Here is a 16,457-nt window from a genome sequence, read left to right on the forward strand (position 1 = left end):
AAGTGAAAAACAGTTTTTGAAATTGAAAACTCCCTTGAAGGGATAAACAGCATATACCAGTTATTACACTGCTGTCTCTGGGATGCAAATTTACGGTCCTAGACTCTGCTATGGTAGATACTGGAACCAATTCTTGGCAAACTACATTTCTCCTTCATCACTCGGCTTCTTGTCAGAGTCTGCCAAAAGGGGGCAGTAGCGTTAGACTGAAATGCAGCAAAAGAAGAAAGGCCTGCTCCTTCTGTTTTGCTTGCCATTCCTGTCAGGATTAATCCAGCAATAGTCCTGCACCCCAACTGGGAGGGTAGTTTTTAGTTTTCTATTTTCCCATCTTCAAGAAGCAACTTTTTTGTGCCTGTTCATGAACGGCAGTGCCCTTAAGTCTGGTGCTGATTCCTTAGAGGCCAATTCTAACACCTTTGATGTCCCCCTTACCAGCTCCAGGAGTGTTTAGAAAGTATCATACTCTTCAGAGGTCCAGCCTACAGCTCTGTGGAACCCTTAGGTTGCAATCATGGCCCCAGGTTTAACACTTACACCTCTTCTCTTGTCTCCCTACTCCTAAGAGTGGAAGCTGCTTTCAGTAGTTGTATCTGTGTCTTTTATCAGAGTTGCCTTTCTGCCTTTTCATTCCCTGTAGTGAATTCTTTTTGGTTGCATGGTGTGTTCCCTGTTTCTTTCTCTTTGATTTCATTATATGGCTTCTGTTTTTGCAGCAGGATGATACACATTAGATTAGGGAGAGCTGATGAGAGAATGAATGACCTGGAAGATTTCCTAGGGCAATTAATCAGTGTAGTACGAAGAGATAAAAAGAAAATAAGAATGAGGGTGGGGGAGGGGAGGGGGAGGGGATTTAGCTCAGTGGTTCTGCGCCTGCCCGGCAAGCGCAAGGACCTGGGTTCAATCTCTGGTACCAAGGAAAAAAGAAAAAAAAAAACCCCAAACAAACCAAGAATGAGGGTAACAGGTTCTGAGGAGTTCCTCTTTCTTTTTTCTTTGATACCGGGGATCAAACTCGGGCCCTTTCGCTTGCGAGGCAGGCGGCGGAACCACTGAGCTAAATCCTTGGCCCAGGAGTTCCTCTTTCAACAAAACTGAACTCGGTTGTTTTGGACCAACACTCCCTCTTGACTGTTGAAAATGCTTCCCAGAGTATGAAGGCATACTCCAATGCACGTACCCTTTGACAGAGGCCAAAAAACTTACGGTTTCATGGCATCTAAGGAAATATTTGGGCAATCATTAGCTGACCATTAAGCTAATCTGATCAGAGACTTCATTTGCCACATATGACAAAAAGTCCATAAAGCTTTAAGTTCAGCAAAGTTAATAAATACATAGTACTGACCATAATATCAATCATGGGGAGCAAGACATCAGGGAATCTATTGGAGCTCCCATATCATACTATTTAAAATGCCCAGATGTCAGAAGCACAAGACATGCAGAACAAACAGGGAAGCAAGGTTCTTGGGGGAAAAAAATAGAAGCCCAGATGTTGAATTTACTGAACAAGAATATTAAACCAGCTGTTATAAATATTTTCAAAGAACTAAAAGCAACTCTAAAGAATTAAACTGTAAGTGATGTTTCATCAAACAGCGAGTGCCAGTAAAAAAATAGAAATTATAAAAAAGAACCAAATGGAAACGTGGGAGTTGGAAAATATTGTAACTAAAACATACCATCGGGTTTTAACTGGCAGAAGAAAAAATCAGTGACTTTGAAGACAAGTGAGTTGAAATCACCCAACCTGAGGCATGGAAAGAAAAAGGAATGGAGAAAGATGAACAGAGCTTTACAGAACTTGGGAAATCAGCAAGTGTTGCATAAAGGCACTTTATGAAGAAGAGAAAGAGAAAGGCGAAGAAATAATATTTTAATAAATAATTCCAGGAAACTTTGAAAATTTGATGGGAAACACTAATCTGCACACTTGAAAAGCTCAGAGAACTCCTAACTGGATAAAGTTTACAGAGGTTACAGTCAAGCTTTGGAAGCCAAATATCAAGAGATAACCTTCAGTACAGAAAGTGAAGGAAGCAGGGAACTTCATTAAGATTAATAGCTGATTTATTAGAAATTATGAGGCCAGCAGGCAGTGGGATGACATACACAAAGAGCTAAAAGGAAAAAACTGTCACCAAAAATCCTATGTCCAGCAAAGCTGTTCTTCAAAAATTAAGATATTCCTGGATAAATAAAAATAGAATTGTTTACTAGCAGATTTCAGTCCCAAAGTCAGACGCTAATAAAAAAGAACTTCAAAAAACATAGTAAAAAAATAATACAGGAATTAGAATGATGTACTAAAAAACTATCCAAAAGATATTAATGAAAGAGTAGAGCAAACAGGGATATAGATACATGATAGAGAGAGACATACATAGATAGCCAATATAAATCCTCTCAGCAATTACATGACATTGGGTAACATTACAGTCCAAAGGCAGAAATTGACAAACTGTACAAAACAGCACATCTCAACTATATGGTGTCTACAAGAAATAAACATAGCATAAATAGGTAGAAATTTAAAAGGTTGGACAAAGATATAGGATGCAACATCTCTTCAAAAAACAACTAGAGAAGCTATACTAACAGAATAGACTTTGAGACAAAAGTTACTAGAGACAAGAAAATTTTATAAGAAAAGTCAGTTCATCAGGAAGATACGACAGTTATAAATATAATATACACCCAAGAGCAGAGCCCTGAAATACATGAAGCATTTAAACTGGCAGAATTAAAGGGAAATACAGAATTCAACAATAATAGTTGGAGACATCAGTACCTCACTTTCTTGGCAGTAGATCAGTAAGGAAACAGAAGAGATGGACAACATAATGAGCCAGATAGACTAATAGACACCTATAAAACTCTGCTGAACAGTAGATACACATTCTTCTCAAGGTACATGGAACATTGTTCATTTGGAACACATCACATGTCTGGCCATAAAATAAGTGGCAGTAGTGCTCTAGAAATTGAAATACAAACTATGTTTCCATACAATGGACTGCATTAGAAATAAAGAACAGATATACATTTGGGAGATTCACAAATATGTGGAAATTAACATATTCTTATGTAATTAGTAGATCAAAGAAGAAATTAAAAAAATTTTTTTGAGATAAGGAAAAATAGAACATATCAAAACCTGAGAGAGGTAGCTAATGCATGCTTAAAGGGAACTTTATAGGTATAAACACCTTTATTTTTAAAAAAAGTTATCTGGCCCGGGGATTTAACTCAGTGGTTCCGCTGCCTGCCTCGCAAGCAGAAGGTCCCGAGTTTGATCCCCAGTACCCCAGTACCAAAAAAAAAAAAAAAAGCTATCAATCAATAACTGAATCTTTTAGTTTAGGAAATTAGGACAGAACAAACTTAACCCAAAGCACACAGAAACAAGGAAATAGTAAAGCATAGTGCAGAACTAGATAAAATGGAAAAAAAGAGAAAAAAGTAAAAGCAAAAATTGATTTTTGTGAAAGGATCAACAAATTTCACAGAGCTTTAATTAGACTGGCAAAGAAATCAGAAGATTCAAGTTATTATTAGAAGGAAATATTGGAGTATATCTTCTCAACCTTCAGTTAGGCAGTGGTATCTTGGATATGACATGGGAAGTACACAGACCAAAGAAAATAGATATTTGGGACTTTATAAAAATTTTAAAATTTTGCTCAACATGACCAATTAAAGAAGTACAAATCAAAAGCACAGTGAGACACTTTCACAACTGGTATGAAGGTTGAAACATAAACATAAGGGTGATGACATAGAGAAGCTTGAGCCCTCATTATTGCTAGTGGAATTGTAAAGTAGTGCAGTCGCTTTGGAAAACAGATTGACCGTTCTTCAGAAGGCTAAACATAGACTTGCCATATGTCCCATAAGTCCATTCCTAGATGTACTGTATTCCAAGAGGAGTGAAAACATACGCCTACAAGAAAAACTTGTACACGACTATTCATAGCAGCATTATTCATAGCAGAGTAGAAACAATCTGAATGTTTTTCAGCTGATCAATAAAATATATCTCCACAATATTCACCAATTAAAAAGGAATTAATTATTGATACATGCTACAACACGCATGAAACATAGAAAAATTATGCTGAGTGAAATAACCAGAGACAAAAGAACATGCATTGTATAATCCATGTGTATGAAATATCTAGCATAGGCAAGTCCATAGAGATGGATATAGATTAGCGGTTGCCTAGGGCTTGGGTGAGGATGGGGGATGACAGAGTGCTGATAAATACAGGGTCTATTTTTGAGGTGATGGTTGTACAGCTCTGTGAATAAACTAAGAAACTGTCAAATTAAATTGTTTAGATAAAAGCATTTTATGTCCGTAAAATACATGCCAACAAAGCTGTCATGAAAAAAGTAAATCCACTCAATTTTTTTATTAAAGATCTGCAATCGTGGTAGATACCAGAGCACCTTTCCATACATTGGAACAAGTCCATACATTGACCAAAGAACATTTTGATGAAGGATTCCATCAATTCTTGAATTATATGATGAAGAAACTACATCTTGGCTAGGAAAGAGAAAGCTATATTTCTTCAAAAATTTATTATTTTGTTCCTCAGCTACTATTCTGAAATATGCACTAAAAATGTGGTTGTCACTTGGCATAATGGGTTGTGCCTCTGGTCCCAGCTACTCAGGAAGCTGAACCCTGGAGTTTGAGGCCAGCCTTAGCAACACAGCAAGACTGTCTCTCTTTAAAAAAAAGATTGTAGAAATAACTCTGAATACTTATCACAGGAAATATAATGCGTCAAACTTAGCAATTAGAAGAGAAATATTCACTAATATTTATGAAGTGTCTATTATTAGACCTATATAGGTCTATTATATATCACCAAGTGTCCATTATAGGCCAGGCTCTGTTTTAAGCACTTTGACGTCAGCAAGCAGAATAGAATTCCCATGCTCATGGAACTAACATTCTAGTTAAAGAGAAAAGAGAATAAAATATCCTGGATAAGTATGTCACATAATATGCTAAAATATAACAAGCGTTAGGAGAGAAATAGGGTAAAAAGAGGGAGGCTGGAGATGCTAGGAATTTGCAGTTTAATGTTGTATTCTCAGACATATAAAACTTAAGAATTTGGAAAAGTTGAATGTAAAAATTATAAAATATACGCTAGACAAATAGTAAAAACATCAGTATGTCAGTGTTAATGTAGACAACAGGTCTTTAAGACAAGTCCTGGTACTAGGGATTCTAAACTTGTTCGAGCATTGTAGGGCAGCGTCAAACATTAAAATGGATACTTCCAAACTTGTGGGGAAGAATTGATAAAGCTGTAATTATTGTAGAATATTTTAACGTGCCAATCATAGTCTGATAGACCAAGCAAATCAAAACACATTAAGATGGTAGGTAATTTGAGTAATACATTTAGCAAGTCTGAAAAAATGGGCATGTATAGAATCTGCAGGCTCAACTCAAGCGCGCAGTGAGTATTTTTTTTTTTTAAAGCCCTCCCGCCGCTGGTTTTAACGTCAGCCTCAGAAGTGAAGAACAGGGTCTTTTGTTACTGATTTATATTCGCGGTGGCCCGTAGGGGGCGCCCGTGAGGGTGAGCCCCTCCAACCCGGCCCTGCCGAGCAGCAGGCGCGGTAGAAAGGCAGAGTCTGACGCGGCCGGTAAAGGAAAGGAAACCGGCCGGGATCACACCCAGAGCGCAGAGCTGGAGCGGGGAGGCCGGCCGGGCCGGGTGAGGAGGGGCCGGGGCGGGGCGGACACGGGCGCGAGTCGGGTCGTGCACAAGGCCGATCCCTCCCGCACGCACGGCCGTGGGCCTCCCACGCGGGGAGCGGGACCCCGCTCGGGGCCAAAGGAAACGCCGCCGGGAGAGCACGGGCGCCCTCTCGCGGCGCCGACGCGACGCGGTCAGCACCGGGGATAGAGGCCTTCGCTCTCCTAGGAGAAAGGCCCGTTAGAGGAAGGGGAGAAACTGAGCGAGGCCACCGCCTCCACAGAGGCCCCCGGGGCACGCGGGCCAGGAGAGCCTAAGGCTTCAGGCAGGCCACCGCCTCACCCACGGGGAAACTGCGCGGCTAAGCAAAGCCCGACGCTCGCGGAGGGGGCGATGTGTGGGAGATCTGAGTTGTTGCTGTAGCAACCGTGTGAAGGTTTTTATTCTTACTGTTATTTGTTAGACCTTATTAATTTGTTAGACTTGGGCTATCCTGGTTGGCTTTTGTTGTTTCTTTTTTCTTTTCTTTTTCTATTGTTTTCATTTTTCTTACTTTCTTTTTATTGGGTAATTATAGCTTTAAGTTTTTTATTGGATAATTATAGCTTTAAGTTTCCTCTTTGACCTGCTCCCTCTCCCTCTTGTAGTGTGTCTTCCCTTCTGTTCTTCAACTCTCCCTGCTTTATTGTTTGGCCCCCTCTAATCCTCACTATCATGCCTTCTTGCTTTCCCCCTCCTCCATCTAACAGGATAATATAATGGGATTCTAAAAGTGCATTAGAGAATAAGAAATAACTAGTGCTGTAAATTAAACAGTGACATTTAAGGGTATGTCAGGGCAATCCTCAAGAAAATTGGACTTAGAAGAACTAATGAAACTACCAACATATTAATAGGCAGCAGCAGACTCAGAGCCTCCCTCAAACTCTAAATACATTCCCTCCCATCTACAAACATCCTGTCGACTTCAAAAATACTCTCCCAAACCCATCTACATCAGCCCTTTAGCCTAGCTATAAAATAACTCCAACAGAGTCTGACATCCTGTTTCTTTTTGTCTATTGACATATCTCTTATATCGCTCTGTTCCCATTGACATATCCCCTTCCATTTACCTTTCCTCTTCACATCCCCACACCTCACCTGTCCCAGCACAGTATAGTCTGTAAGGGGTATAACAAAAGAATGAAATTATCAAAACAAGCTCTTATGTTTATGATTGATGTGTGCCTGGTTCTGTTGATGTAGTTTTAACAGTAGAAGTTTTTTGTTATGACATAGTGACAGGATCAACTTAATTAAATTGAAAGGCTTGTAGGGGTGAAAAATATCCCTAGACAAATAAAGCTATGAATACATCACTGGAAAACAGAATCTAACAAAGACATCCTTGTATCAACAACAATTCTTCTCTATTTAACCTCAAACTTCAACAAATATATATACGTCAGTTCACCAACTTTTCTTTCTACAATTCTTGTCACAAACCGGATTGTACAAGAGCCAAATCAAATTCCATGGTTAGTTTCAATGACCTTATGGGGAAGTTTGATTTGATTCTTATCCAATTCAGTTTGTAACCAGAATATGTATATGTATTCTGAATATATATTTACATTTACACAGGAATGAGAAAAAAACAAGGCAACAAAAAGCCCTCAGAGATTCCCAACACTCCCAAAACAGAGTCAAAGGGCACTGATGGAGCGGAAACACCAGGTAATGAAGCTATACAAAATGATTAAAGAAGAGTGAAAAAAAGGAGGTGAGTTCAAAGAGGACTCAACCCAAAAGATGGTGGAACTAACATACAAAATGACCAATGTAGATGTGAGAGAAACTAATAAAAAATTGGAAGAGCTGAGTGAAATAATCCATGAATGATAAATTAACCAAAGCTATCTATGAGAAAGTGTCACAAATTTCAGGGGTAAAAAATTATATAGAATTCATAAACTACAGAAATGGCCAGTGTGAAAACAGAGTTTCTGAAATTGAGGAAAAAGTGAAAAATCACAATGAATTACTCAAAGCCTTAAAAACAATGAAAGAACAAGAAAAAATTATCCAACAGCTACTAGATGATGCGAAGAAGACTAATCTATGGCTAATTAGCATTAGAAGAAAATTAGAAGGCAGCACACATGGAATTAAAAAATTATTTACAGAAATCATTATAAAAAATTTCTAAGTATAAAAAAAGATTCCAACACAGGTAATTGGGGCTTATAGAACACCAATTAACTACAGTGAAAAAAGAACCTCCCCACAACATCATGGTCAAAATCCCAGATGTCCAACAAAATCTTGAAAGCAGTCAGAGAAAAGCAAAAAATCATAAACAGTATAAGGGTAAACCCATGAGGATTACAGCATACCTTTTAACACAAATTTTAAAGACCAAGAGAGCTTGGAGCAAAGTGTTTCAAGCCCTAAAAGCGAACAACTTTAACCCAGACTAATATATCCTGCAAAACTATCTTTCAAAATTAATGGAGAAATAAGGACATCAAAACACCTTAAAAACAACAACAAAGTACATCTTAAGAGATATATGAAACCAAGCCAGCATTCCAAAAATAAAATACTCAAGAATATCCTAGACAGAAGCAACAAAGCTAAAAAAATCAGATGGAATGAATACATAAAGCAAGGGAAGTAGTTAAAAAACAAAGAAAGAAAAAATTAGTCATCAACAGAAAAATAATGCAATGACAAGAATCAATCAATACCTTTCAGTAATAGCTTTCATTTCAATGTAAATGACCTCAGTACCCCAGTAAAAAGACTGGATCAAAAATAGAATCCAACAGTCTGTTGCACTTAAGAAACTCATCTAGTCCGAAAAGAATTCCATAGACTAAAAATCAAAGGCTTGAAAACAATATCCATGCACCAACTCCCCAAAAGCGAGCAGAAGTAGCAATTTTATTCTCAGTGAATGTAAATTTCAAGCTAAAACTGATCCTACGAGGCAAAGAGGGTCACTACAAGTTAGTTAAGGGAACAATTCAACAGTCAGAGATAACAATTGTAAATATATATGTGCCAAATATTGGAGTATGTACCTAGCTTCATAAACACTACTGGCCATAAAAAAGATCAAATAAACACCCACACAATCATAGTGGGTGACCTCAATACCACATTTTCACAAAGAGACAGATAAATTAAAAAGAAATATCAGAGTGGAAGTGCATCTTCAAACAAATGGACTTAAGAGATATCTACAGAGTGTTCTACCCTGCTACAACAGAATACATATTACACTTAGCAGCACATGTAACTTTCTCCAAAATAGACCACATACTAGTCCACAAAGCCATCTTAAATAAGTACAAAAGAGCTGAAATCACCCCATGTATGCTATCAGATCATTATGCACTGAAACTAGAAATCAATCATAAAAGAAACCACAGAAACTTTATAAACGCCTGGAAACTTAATAGCATGCTCCTAAATACTCAGTGAGTCATAGAAGAAATCAAGGAAGAAATTAAACAATTCCTGTCAGTATGACACACCGAAACCTATGGGACACGAGGAAAGCAGTCTTAAGAGGAAAGTTTATTACAGTCAATACTCACATTATGAAAACAGAGTAAACTCAAATAAATAACCTAATGATGACTCTCAGGATACTTTTTTTTAAAAAAGCCTAAACTCAAACATATTTTAAGGAGGACATTGTAATATTCAAAACAGAAATTAATGAAATTGAGACTTTAAAAAATGCAAAGATCATTGAATTGAAGATCTGGTTTTTTGAAAGAAAAAATAGATAAACCCTTGGTCAAACTTACCAAAAGAAGAAGAGAAAAGACATGTATCAATGCAATTAGAAATGAAAAAGGTGGGGGCTGGGGATTTAGCTCAGTGGTTTCGCTGCCTGCTGCACAAGCATAAGGACCTGAGTTCGATCCCTGGTAACAAAAAAAAAAAAAAAGAAAAGAAAAGAAAGAAATGAGAAAGGTGAAATCAAAACAGACACTACCAAAATCCAGAAGATCATCAGTAACTTTTATGAAACTTTGAATTCCAATAAATTAGAGAATCTTGAAAAAAGGGACACATCCCTAGACACATATGAATTACCAAAGTTGAACCAAGAAGACATAAAAACACTGAACAATCCAATAATAGGCAGTTACATTGAGGCAATCATAAAAGGCCTAACAACTAAGCAAATTCCAGGACCTGATGGATTCACTGCTAAATTCTGTATAACTTCAGGGAGGTTATAACACCAACGCTCCTCAGATTCTTTAATGAAATTGAAAGGGAATCAAAACTCATTCATGGAAGCCAACATCACTCTGATTCCAAAACCAGACAAGGACTCAACCGAAAAAGGAAACCACAGGCCCATCTCTTTAAACATAGTTGGAAAAATCCTCAATGAGATATTGATGAATAGAATATAACAAATCATCAAAAGGATCATACATTATGACAAAGTCGGTTTTTTCCCGGGGATGCAAAGATGGTTCAACATATATAAATCTATAAATGTAATACACCACATGAACAGAAGCAAGGACAAAAATCACACGATCATATCGACAGATGCAGGAAACTCTTGACATAATCCAACATTGATTTATGATTTTTAAAAAAACCCAGAAGAAAATAGGTATAGGAGGACTTTAACTCCATTAGGCAAAAGTCATTTACAGTAAGCCAGCAGCCAACATCATATTAAATGTGGAGAAGCTGGAAGCTTTCTCTCTAAAATCAGGAACAAGACAAGGATGTTCAATATCACCACTCCTATTCAATATATTACTTGATTAGCTAGAGCAATGAGCCAAGAGAGAGTTAAAAAAGAGATATGTATAAGAAAGGAAGAAGTCAAATTATCACTATTTGTGGATGACATGATCCTTTATATTAAAGACTCAAAGAGTTCCACCAAAGACTGCTAGAATAACCAAATTCATCAATGTAGAATCAACAGACAAAAATCAACAATGTTTCTGTATACCAATAATGAACACACCAAAAAAGAAATTAGGAAAAGAATACCATTCTCAACAGCATAAAAAAATTACTTAGGAATTAACCTAACCAATGAGGTGAAAGACCTTTACAATGAAAACTACAGTACTCCGAAAAAGAAGATTAGAAAGGACATCAGAAAATAGAAAGATATCCCCTGTTCCTGGATCAGCAGAACCAATGTAATCAAAGTAACCATACTTCCACAACTGATATATAGGTTTAACACAATCGAAATCAAAATGCCAACCACATGCCTCACAAAAATAGGGAAAATAATCCTGAAACTCACATGGAATCCAGGAGAGATCTGGAATAGCACAGTAATATTGAGTAACAAGAGCAAAACAGGAGGCATCACAATCCTGGATTTGAAGTTATATTACAAAGCTACCATGATAAAAACAGCATGGTATGGCACAAAAACAGATGGATCAGTGGACCAGAGTTAGAGGATGTAGAAAAAAATCCCAGACACACTCAGCTGCCTGATCTTTGACAAAGGGGCCAAAAAATACCCTAGAGGTAAGATAGCCTCTTTAGCAAATGATGCTGGGGAAATTGGCCACCCACATATAGAAGATTGACAGTAGACCCATATCTTTCACCATATACTAAATTAAAAATCAAAATGTATCAAAGATCTAAATATTAAAACAGAAACACTTGATCTGCTGGAAGATAAGACAGACAAAACTCTTGAAGTACAGGCATAATCAAGGACTTTCTTAACAGAACACCAACTGTACAAGAGATAACATGAAGAATCAAAAAGTGGGATCAAATCAAAAGCTTCTGCACAGCAAAGGAAACAGCCAACAGAGTGGGAAAAAAACCCCAACCTACAGAATGGGGAAGAATGTTTTTGCCAGCTACCTCTTGGACAGAGAACTAATATCTAGACTAAAGAACTAAAAATCCTAGACTTCCAAAATAAAAGGATCAGTCAAAAAATGGGCAATTGAAATAAATAGGCACTTTGTGGAAAAATTTAAGTGGCCCATAAATACATGACAAGATATACAACATCATTTGCTATTAGAGAAATGCAAATTAAAACAACAGTGAGATTTCACCTTACTCCAATTAGAATGGCAAACATCAAAAAATCAAATAATAACATGTTGCCAAGACTGTAGTGAGAAAAGAACCCTCCAGTATTGTTGATGGGAATGTAAACTAGTACAACCATTAAGGAAAACAGTATGGGGATTCCTCAAAAAACTAAAACCAGAAATTTCATTCAATCCAACTATTCCCCTTCTAGGTATCTTCCCAAAAGACTTAAAGACATCATTTTACAACAATACATGCAGCACAATTTGTAATAGCCAGATCTTGAAAGCAGCCTCTATGTCCGTCAGTAGCCAAACAGTTTTTAAAAATATGGTATTTCTGCACAATAGAATACTATTCTGCTATGAGTAGGATAAATTTGAACCATTTTATAGGAAGATAAGTGTACCTTGAAAATAAAATGCTCAGTGAAATAGATCAGACACACAAGCTTAAATACTATATAGTTTCCCTCATACGTGAAAACCGAAGTAAAACAGCCCAAATGCCCATCAACTGACAAGTGGATAAAGAAGATGTGCTTTTTTTTTAATACAATGGAGTACTACTCTGCTACGAAGAAGAATGAGCTTCAGACATTTATAGCTAAATGGATGGACCTTGACACTATACTCTTAAGTGAAATAAATCAGACATACATGTTTAAATACTGCATTTTTTCTCTGGTGTGAGAAACCAGTAGTGGAAATAAGTACTAGAATGTATTAATGGATGTTGGGAAATGGGAAGAAAGTGTTCAAATGGGAAGGGGAACAACAGAGGAGGGTGGGAGAAAGGAAGGAAGGGACAAGAAAAAAGTAAAAATAGAAGGGAAAAATGGAAACAACACTTTTGCACATAGGGAGGGGAGGGGGCTTGAAGGGGGTATGGGATAAAATAAAATTTATTAAAAAATTTAAAATGAATAAACCAAAGTATAAATAAAATAAAGGAAAGAAAATATTTATATTCAGTGGAGAATTACTCTGACATAAGAAGATAAACTTGAGTCATTTGTAGGAAAATGGATGCACCTTGAGACCAGAAGTTTAAGTGAAGTAAATCAGAGACACAAGCTCAAACATTGCATGGTTTCTCTTATATGACAAACTCAAAGTAAAAATAAATGAAAGAGCAACATAAAAGATAGATGATGAGAAACAGGAAAGGAGATCAAGGGGGGGGGGATAGGGAGCAGAGGGGCAGGAAAGGGGGTAAAAAAGAATTAAGATGTGTTGTGTATGTGTACCAACTCCCCACAAGGAATGTAATCACTATGTAGTGCAAACATGTACTAGTAAAAAACCCCATTTATTTCTTGAATTATTTTTTTTACTGGAAATTGAACCTAGGACTTTACACTGAGCTACATCCTTAGCCCCTCTTTAATTTTTAAATTTTAAAACAGGCTCTCCCTAAATCACTAAGTTGTCCAGGCTGACTTGAACTTGTGATCCTTCCAATCTGGGATTACAGGTGTGTAACATTTTCTGCAAGAAAACCTCCAACCCAGATTGATGCACCATACACAACTATCTTTCAGAATCAATGGAGAAATAAAATGCTTCCATGACAAAGAACAACTGAAGAAGTTCATGACCACCAAAGCAGCTCTATGAGATATTCTGAAAGATATTTTAGAAAGAGATAACAAAGACCACAATTCCAAGAACACCAATAGAAAGAAGCTACCAGGCAAGGTAAGCAATTAAACAGAGGGGAAAGGCAGGGAACCAACAACAGGAAAATAATATGACAAGGGTAAGCCAATACAGATCAGTAATGACCATCAATGTAAATGGTCTCAATTCACCAATGACAAGAAACAGACTCACAAAATGGATCAAGAAACAAGATCCAACAGTTTGCTGCAGATAGGACACATTTAACTCAAAAAGAAATTCATAATTGAAATTCAAAGGATGGAAAACAATACTTCATGTGACAGGAACTTGGGAAAAAAGCAGGGGTAGCTATTCCATTTGCAGACAAAGTGAACTTCAGGCCAAGACTGATCAAAAGAGGCAAAGAGAGTCACTACATACCTGTTAAGGGAAAGCTCCAAGAAGAAGAGATAACAATAAATATATAGGCACCAAAACAAATATTAATGGACATGGAAAATCAAATGAGCACTAACACAGTTGTAAAGGGGGACCTTAATATTCCACTGTCACAAATCAACTAGGCAAAAAAATGAACAAAGAAATATCAGAACAGAACCAAACCTGTGAACTAATGGACTTAGTAGATGTCTACAGAATGTTCCACCCCACAACATCAGTATATACATCCTTATCAGCTGTACATGGGATGTTCTCTAAAATAGACCACATACTAGCTGCTAGAACATGCTTAAGTAAATGCAAAGGAATTGAAATTATCCCATCCATATTACCAGACCATAGTGCAATGAAATTGGAAATCAATGGCAAAAGAAACCACAAAAACTACATGAACACATGGAAACTAAATAACACTCTCCTGAACAACCAATAGGTCACAGATGAAATTAAAGAAGAAATTAGACAGTTTCTACAATTAAATGATAATGCCAATACAACATACTAGAACTTACGGGACACAGTGAAGGCAGACCTATGAGGGAAATTTTTAGTAGTGAATGCTCACATCAGCAAAACAGAGTGAGCTCAAATAAACAACCTAATGTTGAACCTCAAACTTCTAGAAAAAGAAGAACAAGTCAAGCCCAATGCTTGTACAAGGGAGGAAATTATAGATTAGAGCAGAAATTAATGCATTGGGACTAAGAAAACAATACAAAGAATCAAGGAATCAAAGAGTTGGTTGTTTTAAAGATTAAATGAAGTTGATAAACTCTTAGCCAATATTATCAAAAGAAGGAAAGAAAAGACTCAAATCCATGCAATTAGGAATGAAAAGGGTGAAATCACAATGGATCCTGCAGAAATCCAGAACATCATCAACACCTATTTTGAGAACCTTTATTCTAATAAGATAGAAATCACAGAAGAAATGGAAAGATTTCTAGATACATATGAAATACCAGAGTTGAGTCAAGAAGACATAAAAATTCTAAATAACCCAATATCAGTCAATGGAATTGAAGAGGTAATTAAAAACTGCCCAACAAAGAAAAGCCCAGGTCTCATTAGATTCAATGCTGAATTCTATAAGAAATTTAGAGAAGATCTAATACCACTAGTCAAACTTGAAGAAATTGAAAAAAAAACTTGATGAAATTGAAAGGGAAGCAATACTCCCAAATTCATTCCTTGAAGCAAGTAATACCCTGATACCAAAACCAGAGAAGGATCCAACCAAAAAAGAGAACTACAAGCCAATCTCCCTAATGAATGTAGATGAAAAAATCTTTGATTGGATACTGGGAAACAATGCAACAAATCATCAAGAAGATTATATACCCCTCAGTTCTCCATGGTGCTCTGGTGGAGCAGAGGTGTTGCTACCTGCAACAGAGTCCCTGGCACAGCCACCAGATTAATGTGGCTGCTTATGACTAAACTTAGAGTTCTGGGAATGCAGATGTTCACTGAAGTAACATATACATATAAGTTTTGTAGTTGCCACAGTACCACTCCTCCCAGCTCCAAGAAGTAGAGCTGCCCCCAGTGCAGAGGAGGTGAATTTCCTGGGTGGCCATACCCCCCCCCCAGTACCGAGGAGGTGAGCCACGTGGGCACCAGCAGCACACTGCCCCTCCCCCACCCCGTTGAAATGAGAAGACATATAAACAAGTCTCAAAACCAGACTTCCAGATCACCTAAAGCAACCCCAAAGGGAAATGAGATGGAACAATCTGATTTCTCAACCCCCTGGGCTCCCTGAACTGGCAACAAAAGAGGATCTGGGAAAAATGAAATCAGAAATAATTTCTCAGATAACAGCAGAGATTGTGCCCATAGTGCAAGACATGATTAATAAATCTAGAGGGGACACAGATTAAAAAAATAGAGGAGCTGAGGAACATGATGGAATCCCAACATAGGAAACAAATGGAATCCATAAAACAGATGCAAACAGATTTCCAGGAGATTAAAAACTCCATCGAAAGTCTGCACAGCAGAATGAACCACTGTGAGGATAGAATTTCACATATAGAAGATAAGATTGCAATTAGTGAGGAGGAAAAGAAAAATTGCTTTAAAATTGTAAGGGAACACGAGAAATCAATCCAGCAGCTGCCAGACGATGCAAAGAAGAATAACATAAGACTGATTGGAGTCAATGAAGAGAGAGGAGAGAGTCCAGATGACATAAAAAAAACTTTTCACAGAAGTGATGGCAGAAAACTTCCCAAGCAGGGGAAAAGAACTTGACATGCAGATAAGTGAGGCATATAGGACTCCAACTAGCCCTGATAAAAAATAATCTACACATAGGCATATAATAGTTAGGATTCCAGAAACCCAACAGAAGAACAAAATTCTACAAGCAGTGAGTGAAAAGAAACATATCACATACAAAGGAAAGCCCGTCAGAATCACAGCAGACTTCTCAGTACAAACCCTCAAGGCAAGAAGAGATTGGAGTGATGTATTACAAGCCCTAAAGGAAAACAGCCTGCAACCCAGATTGATGTACCCTGCAAAACTATCTTTCAAAATTGATGGAGAAATAAGATACTTTCATGATAAAGAGCACCTCGGGAACTTCAAGAATACCAAA

The sequence above is a fragment of the Heterocephalus glaber genome, unplaced genomic scaffold, assembly GCF_053883595.1.
Source record: "Heterocephalus glaber isolate CG9 unplaced genomic scaffold, H.glaber_assembly_v1.0 deba00001606, whole genome shotgun sequence".
Taxonomy (NCBI): Eukaryota; Metazoa; Chordata; class Mammalia; order Rodentia; family Bathyergidae; genus Heterocephalus; species Heterocephalus glaber.